Source organism: Artemia sp. Qi Xiang Cuo, unplaced genomic scaffold (genome assembly GCF_049724085.1).
Source record: "Artemia sp. Qi Xiang Cuo unplaced genomic scaffold, ASM4972408v1 HiC_scaffold_3239, whole genome shotgun sequence".
Taxonomy (NCBI): domain Eukaryota; kingdom Metazoa; phylum Arthropoda; class Branchiopoda; order Anostraca; family Artemiidae; genus Artemia; species Artemia sp. Qi Xiang Cuo.
The window spans coordinates 64,765-74,016 of record NW_028300632.1 but is presented as its reverse complement, the minus strand read 5'-3'; positions in this window follow the sequence as shown (position 1 = coordinate 74,016).

Sequence of the window (9,252 nt, the reverse complement as noted above, 5' to 3'; positions counted from 1 at the left end):
AATGGATACCATTATTTCAATAGAAGAATACTGCTTTATAGAAAGGAAAACAATTTAGAAAATAAATCCATCTGTTAAAATTGTACTACGACTATTCTAAGCGTTGAACAGAAAATAACTGAACTCTATTGTGCTGTTGTTTTATTTTAATGAAAGGCTTTACACTAATCAAAAGGCATCATGTTTGAAGATCAATTAAAAAGATCAGGAACCAAACTGACGAATCTTATAAAGACAAAATAAAAAAGAAGTTTTCTCAACTGAAAGTAAGGAGCAATTTTAAAAATTAAAACGAAAAGAAATTATTACTTGTATGAAGGGGATTACCCCCTCCTCAACATCTCGCTCTTTACGATAAAGTTTTTTAGTACTTTTAAAAAAGCTTCCTATTGTTATAATTAAGCGAGTCATGTGTTTCAGGAGTCGTTCTTAAAGAATTGGAACAAAAGGCAAACCTTAGCGTAAACAGCGAGATGTTGAGGAGGGGACAATCCCCTTCATATACGTAATACTTTTAGTTCGTTTTAAGTGTTAATGTTGCTCATTAATTTAAGTGGAAAATACTTGTTTTTTCATTTAATTTCTGATTGTTTTTTCAATAATGCTAGGAAATCTGGCCAAACCTCCATGGAGAAATTTCCCTTCCCACGGATATATCCTCTAGGCAATTCAATCCTGGTGAAAATTTACCTATGACAATTACCCTAACAACTCGCGTAAAATTGAGACGAAAAAGGAAAAGCAAGACATAAAAATAACTTTGTATAGGCAAATTTCCCCAGTGTACAATTTCCCCTGACAAGTTCATCCCCTGGAAACTTCCCTCCTGATGGAAAAAAGTTTTTTAAACAATGCCAGAAACCCTAGCCACGGAAAACCCCACGGAAATATCCTCTAGACAATTCAGTTCCAGTGAAAATTTACCCCGGACAATTACCCTTAACAACTCCACACGTAAAATTGAGACGGAAAAGAGAAAGCAAGACATATAAAAAGAATTTTGTATAGGTATTAAACTTATCATCGCTTTTTACAAAGATACAGAATGCAGTGTGCAAGCTGGACAAGGGAATACCAAATATTTTAAAATAATGACAGGAGTAAAGCAGGGATTTGTCCTCTCCCCCTACTGTTCATCCTGGTTGTTGACTACATCTTAAGTAAATGTGAGGGATATGGGATTGATATTGGTGAGCCGGCCAGACTTGAGATCTTGATTTTGCTCACGACATAAGCCTTCTTGAAACTTGCAAATTGGGACTGCAGACCTTTATAAATAGTCTTAAAGATGCAGCAGAAGAATTTGGACTAAAAGTCAACACAAATAAAACAAAAAGCATGGCTACCAGTGAATTTCCTCTTGATATTAAGTGTGGATATGACGGAATAGAACAGGTGGTTGAGTTCAGATACCTGGGCAATACAGTCAAAAACACTGGCTCAAACGCGAGAGAAGTCCAACTTAGGTTGGGACAAACACACGGGGCGCTTAACCATCTCAGACAAGTTTGAAAATCTCAAAAATACTCTTTGAGGTTAAAGCTACGATTGCTCCAAAGCAATGTTCTGTCAGTGGTGCTTTATGGATCTGAGACCTGGCAACTCAATCAGCAACAAGGAAAAAAAAATACAATCTTTCTAAAACACTTGCCTCAGAAGAATCCTAAATATAAACTGGATCCAGAGGATAAGAAATGACAACATCAGGCAACAGGTCCAGCTACCTTTAATAACAGACGTTTTCCCTCAACGTAGGTGGCGTTATCTTGGGCATGTCATTAGGATGAGCAGAAATTGCTTGCCAAACTCCGACCTCTTATGGCAACCAGAAGGATTAAGAAGACGAGGCCTTCCTAATAAACACCCATTACGTTCACACAGAAGAGACTTGTCAAATATACATGCGTCCCTAAAGCACAAATGGGAAAATGTACTAGCTGCAGCACACCTCCAAGATGACTGGAGACTTTTCGGGGATACCCTGGGTGTCTCTGGAGTCACAGGAGGAACTAAGGTATAAAGTCTAAAAAAGACACTAGAATTTTTAATTTCTGTCCAAATGATCCCTCTCACAATATTCTAGGACACTGGGGCAATGTAATCACCCCTGAAAAAACAAAACAAAAAAAGAAACAAACAAATAAACACCCATCCGTAATCTTTCTTCTAAGCAAAAATACAAAATTTCACATTTTTGCAAATAGGATCTTGAAACATCTACAGCAGGGTTTTGTGATACGCTGAATCTGATTGTGTGATTTTAATAGGATTATATGAGAAATTAGGGGACGTTCCCCCCTTTTTCCAAAATCAGACACATTTTCTCAGGCTCATACCTTGTAATGAGTAACAATAAACTTAATGAAACTTATATATTTGAAATCAGCACAATAAGCCAATTTTTTCGATGTGTGCATTTGGATTAAAATTCTGTTTTTTAGAGTTTATGTTACCATTTAGCCGGGTCGCCTGAATGTCCGTGGTCTTTTTAAAAGTAAAGTTCAAATATTTATTTATTTTACTTATTTATTTATTACCCGTCAAAACTACCCCTTTTTCCAAAATCAGACACATTTTCTCAGGCTCATACCTTGTAATGAGTAACAATAAACTTAATGAAACTTATATATTTGAAATCAGCACAATAAGCCAATTTTTTCGATGTGTGCATTTGGATTAAAATTCTGTTTTTTAGAGTTTATGTTACCATTTAGCCGGGTCGCCTGAATGTCCGTGGTCTTTTTAAAAGTAAAGTTCAAATATTTATTTATTTTACTTATTTATTTATTACCCGTCAAAAAAAGGTACAAAAGACGGATTTTTTTCTAAAAAAAGAAAAAACAAACACAAAAAAACAAATAACAAGACATTATACATAATCAAACAAATTACAAAGACGAGAAACAAAAGCTCAATTATACACTGTACTGCAGGTACATAAGAAATTTTACTTTTTAAAGTCCCAAGTACTGAAGAAACATAAGCAATATGATTGATAACTTCAATTTAACTAACCTAACCTAACCTACAGCAAAATACTTGATAACTTCAATTCAAAATCAACGGACTCAATCAAATAGTCTAAATATGACAAGAGACGGTAAAAAGACTAAATATGACAAGAGATGTGCAAACAAAATTAAATGGACAGCGATTTACTGCCTTAGCAAACGGTACCAAGGGTAGGAAGAAACTTTCTCGTTGTACCGTTTAATTTGTTCAATTATAGCTGCCGTCGGGTCCGCAATTTTAAAATTTTCAACAAGGTGCGAATTTCTTGTCCACGGCGAGAGCCGCAACAAGAATTTCACATACTTAAAAAATGTGGATCTGAGCTTTCTTTTCTCTGGCTCGGGAAAAATTCTCCAAAACGGGCTTAGATACAGGAAATGGGGAAGGGATACTATGTTATAAAGTCGAGCCAGAATTTAACGGTTGAAACGGATTTTAGATGAGCCTACTCTACTGTAAGCAAAAGCCAGGCGTTTGCGGAGATGATCAATATGAAGGAGGTGGGTAGTTTTCAGATCCTTTCAAATTGGTAAACCAAGGTAAATAATTTTCGAGACAGGGGCTACAGACAGTTCTCCCAGCCTCATAGACGAGACCTCTTCTCTTGGCACCAGTTGAAAAGAAGCATATCAGACTTCTGCGGGTTAAATTCAAGGCCATTGCGACTGTAATTTGATTGTAGTGTGGGAAAGGTGGTATTTGTACCTGCGACTGTGCGGCCGGGGTTCAGAATGTCATTGGCGTAGGCTATCATTGTAACGTCCATGCCACGAGCTATGCATGTTGTCTCGATAGTAGACTGTGGTTTAATAACACAAGTATTAAAGGCACAAGGAGATGTGACTGATCCTTGTCGAGCACCCTTATTTACTGGGACTACAGGATTCCCTTGGTAGGGCAGCATCACGTCTTGTGTATATTCAGTGAGGGCTCGACCATGGCCAAGAAGTAAGAATTCAGCCTGTAGGTGGTCGTACATGTCTTTAATGGGTATTAGGATGTCCTTCTGTACACCTCTCTTTCCCATATCCATAATGAGTTGGCCATGGAGAAGTGAGTCGCAGGCAAGGCAAACGTCATGTAGACCTATAACAATAGACTCCTTTGATTTATCAGCGTCAATCAAGACTGAAGCCAAAGCAGAAATGGCGTGGCCGCAACCAAGACCCCTCTGGAACCCAAACTGGGAAGAGGGAGTTCAGTTTTTTTCCTGGATTTCATCAATGACCAAAAGTTTGAAGATTTTGCAAAGCGTTGGTGCTACTGTGATCGGTCTGAACGAAGCACATTCCAAAGTACTTTTTCCTTTCTTCGGGACTGGCCTAAGCGAACCAGTACTGAATGCCGATTGTACGAGTCCAGTAGTGAAGATCATCTGAAAGAGATGAGTTAGGTGTCCCATGAAAGTCTGGCTGTAATGGCTAAGGTGAAGGGTGAATACGCGGTCACTGCCAGCCCACTTTTTCCTTTTCGACTGTCAGATTGTGGATGCCACCTGAAATTGGGTAACTAGGAAATCTGTATCTGGAATTAATGAGAGGAGGGATGAAAGCTATTCTTGAACATAAATAATAATAATAAAATGTTAAGATCCTGTTTTGGGGCTGAAAATTCATCAAGGTAATAGTTTATCCATGTTAAAGACGGGATATCTGGCTCGGGACCCGCTGACTCCTTCTTATTAAACATTTTCCATAACAGATTAGGATATTTAGTTATTTTTTCACAAAGCTCAAATTTCAACTGCAAACGGTGACGAGTAAGTTCCTTCCCAAACCTACGCTTAGATACAACTTAAATCTCTTTAACTACTCCTGAGTGTGGTCTACCACATTCTTTCCATATCCCGTACCAGAAGGTAGCTCGGTCGCATGCTAATTGTAACAACAGGGTTAGACGACCATCCCTTTTCTTGAGTTTTTTGTCTGGCACGAGACTTGGGAACTCCCTGAGGTTCGGCAAACAGAAGAGCATCGGTCAGTTCGGCGTAACGAATATTAAGACGTAGCCGCGCATCTCTTTCATCACGATGAGAGAATTTCATAAGTTGGTCAAACGGTACGCGAATTTTTGACAGAACAAGATCACAAGAATCTTGAAACTTTTCTTTATTAATTTTACGCCATACCGGAACCTCATGTCACCTCTGATTGAATACCGACGAATTATTCGCAGCGGAAAACAAGGTAGGCCTACTGATAATACACTAAACTGGGAAATGATCCGAAGTGAAACTATTAGGAAGGACAAGAATCTTACATACTGGCAAAGAACTAGAGCTAACAATATGGTCTAGATTGGACGTAGAACCAGATTCGTGGATATACGAAAAGTCCATATGCCCACCTTCCTCAATAGCATATACTATATGCAAATAGTGAATGAATCACCTAACTTACAGCCCCTGCTTTGAGGACTGTGGTGAGGTTAACATCCCATAAGACATAATTAATGGACCTTTCAACAATTCTGAAAGAAATACCTCAGACACTTAGAATTCTGATCGGATGTTTTTCGGTGATTCGGAGAGGCTCGTTACCCTTCATTCACTTTTGACTCTTAAAAAGGGCATTAGAGTCTGTAAATTCCAATCAAATGGGCCCCATCCGATCCAAAACTTATGCGACCACCCGTTCCATAAAAATCTCCCATATCCCGGGGCATGCTTACATCCCCTGCCCCAGCGCTCTGTGGGTTGTGTCCACCCTGAAGGCATTGTCATATGCTCATTCAACTATTGTGAACAAAATGTCTATCTCACGATTTAGATCGGATAAGTTTGGGAAAAGAGGGTGTCAGAGAGAGGGGTCTAATTGCCCTTCATCACTTTTGATTCTGAAGAGGGAACTATAAATTTGAATTTACATTCAAATGAGCCTCCTTCAAAGTTCACACATGTCCCCGGGGCATAATTTACAACCCTTGCCCTCAGGCTCTAGGGGGTTGTGCCAACCCCAAAGGCCTTGTTATGTAATCTTTGGACTGTTTTTAAATAAATGGCTATCCTAAAATTTCTACCGGATACATTTGAGGAAAAATGACGTGACGGGGGGGGGGGATAAGTGCCCTCCGATCACTCTGACTCTGAAAAAGGACACTAGAACTTTCTATTTCAAATACAATTTATTTCAACTACAAACCTTATATACCTCCGGGGCATAGCTCACAATTATTGCCGTGAGGGCTGTAGGGGGGTTGTTCATCCTCAAAAACATAGTTCCTGGACCTTTTAACTACACTGAAAACAGTGCGACTACACTGCAATATGAAGGGGTGTATCACCCTGGAGTGCTAATTTTACACGACACGTTTAGCCTGGCAATATTTCCATAATAAAGAGAGATTAGACAGTAATTTCTATGCCCTCATCCCAGATCTCTTTTTATATATATCTAAAGGCTCATAGAGAGTTAGAAAATTTGGTTCTGAAGACGTACTTTTTGAAGCTTTAGGCCCCTCTCTTACCTAGCCTTACTACCTGCTATTGGCCCTCCTCTATATTAAATAGCGCTTTAGGCAACTATAAGCCTCAAAAAATCTGCTAAGTTAAATGAAGCTTTGAAATAGATGTCTATACTAACCATTCATTTTTATGGGCTGTATGTGTCTTTAGGAAAGGACAACGCCATTGCGCGACACTACTTCCTCAAAATTTGAGAAGCTCAATTTAAGGTTTTTGGTAATTTTAAGTGATCGACCTCTTTGGAGTTCTCACTTGATAGTGTTTCAATCCTCGTTGAGCAAAAAGTTTTGTTCTGTGTCATAAAATACTTGAAAACACCCCTTTTCAGTGACATAATTTTTTTTTATATTAAAAAAGGGCAGTAAAGAGTTTTAATTTTCATTTAAATTGGCTTCTCTAATTTGCTATTAACATTGATTCTATAGGATGTAAGCGATCGTGAGTCATACTCCGAGTTGGAACAGAAAATAGTTTTGTGGATTCTTGAGTAAATCTCTTCAAAAATAAGCTTTGTAAATTTAACTCCAGTGGTCCACATTTCGTTTTTTTTTGCACTGACAGTTTTTTTTCTAGAGTACGGAAGATACATATTTAAACATTCAGAATTATCATCAAAGTCAATATCTTTGAATATATATATTAGTATTAATATTTTGGTTAATTTTTTTTATTACTGTGAGTAGTAGTTACTCCTTTTTTATAGTTCGGTACCATGAACTGAACTATTGAACTAAATTGGATTTATTGAAAAAAAAAATTTTTCATTGAAAATCAAAATCCACGGTAAATTACAAACAAAAATAACGATAACGTATGATTATAACTTGGTATTTAAAGAAAGATCGATTTTTATATCAGCATCGGGAATTATGACGGAGTTGGACCGAATAAGTTCTAATAATCTAAAAATCAATTTTTATATCAGCATCGGGAATTATGACGGGGCTGGACCGAATAAATTCTAAATAAATTTGTTTTGCTTATATATGGTAGTCTTCCCCTTCTGTCTGTTTCTCTCCTTCTCGTTCTTGATCTCTTTCTATCATACATTTCTCTCTCTCCAATCCTTTCTCCTCCCCCTCTCCATCTCTCTCTTTTTCTCTCTCTTCAAAATGTCAATTCAATTTTAACTATAGAGAATAAGGCAAAAACAACTGGCTATTTTACACAAGGTTGTATAATATTTCATACGTTGCTTTATTTCGTGTCTTGATATAAGACTAAAAATCGTTTTTTTTTAATCTTTAACAGCATAAACAAAAACGTAACTCGAATCACATTTAAAGTTGAATAGCATAATGCTAAAAAATTAAGAAGAAGAATATAATATTCGGAACACCCAATTAAATCAAGAAAATACTATAAATTTAAGAAAATTCAGAAGAACATTGAATAAAGAAAGTAAATTAAGACAAAAGATCAATTTTTAGTTTAGTTTATGAGGGTAAGTAGTGTGCTATCAATAGACGCGACGGGAAGTCCATATATGAGATACAATTGGACTCCGTCCAGAACACCATATATATTTACAAGAGAACTACACTCCAAATATGTGAGAGTAAAAATGGCATGTGATGTAAAATCTAATGATGTAAGAAACTAGATCAAAAATAGCCTGTAATGCTGGGCGAGCATCAGATTATTTCTTCAGGAATTTATCAATGTGATTAATGAGAATGATTTTTTTATATTTCCGAAGAGAGAAACGGCTAAGAGAATTTAACCTACTTTACAGAGAGTTGTTAGAATTCTCTTAGAATATAAAACAAATATTTAAAGTGGGAAGGTCGACATGTGATTGAAGTATGTATTCTTGTTTGGAATATTTATTATTGTAATTTTTAGTGTATTATAAGGAAAGTAAATCTCAATCCAAACATCAAGGAATATAATGCAACACCGCCATGTGAAACTTTACCTCTAATATATACTTAGCCAATAAAGCTGAGGGTTGGTGAAACATGTTGTTATTCAAATTTTGACAAATTATAGTGCATGAAAAAAAACATTCTAGTATGCTCACGTAAGTGGGTGTCAAACCTGGTGAGACTAAAAACTAGTTTGAGATATCGTCTGCTGAATGAATACGACTAGAACCCTGGTTTGATCCTATTAGGCATCATCTTATGGTACTTATCTATTAGAGTAACCACACTCAAGTTCTTGATCTGAGTAAAACCGATTTCCGTGTCTGCATTCAGAGATAATTAGCTTAGTCTCAGTGAGATAAACTACTATGCAGATATATTTTAATTTATTTATCTAATGTATATGCTAGAGTTGGTTAAGTTAGGTTAGGTACTTAATATAGTGCGTTCTGGACGGCCTGCTTCCATAACTCTTTTTTTGGTTTTAATAATTTTAATACTAAAGTATTATATTCGCATCATATTATTGGTATATTTCATTATGATTAACATAACTTCATTTGCATAACTTACGAACCATGTCCAATGGGCCTGTGGGGTTAATGTCTTCCCCACATATATAGTTGATGGAGCTTTCAATTTTCTCGAATTAAATATTCTTCTTGTCAACAGGTTGAAATTACGTTTTTAACCCCTGTATGATCCATTAGCCTGTAAGTAATTATGTCGCCGAAGCCAGATAGAAATGTGTTGCAGACAGCGACGTCAGAATTACATACAACGAGGTCAGAATTTTTACTTTAATAATTCTTGATTTTATCATAATTTTCAATGAATTAAGTTAAATCAAATGAATTACAAATATTCAAAATCAGCATTAAAAGACAATTCGTTTGATATATATATTGA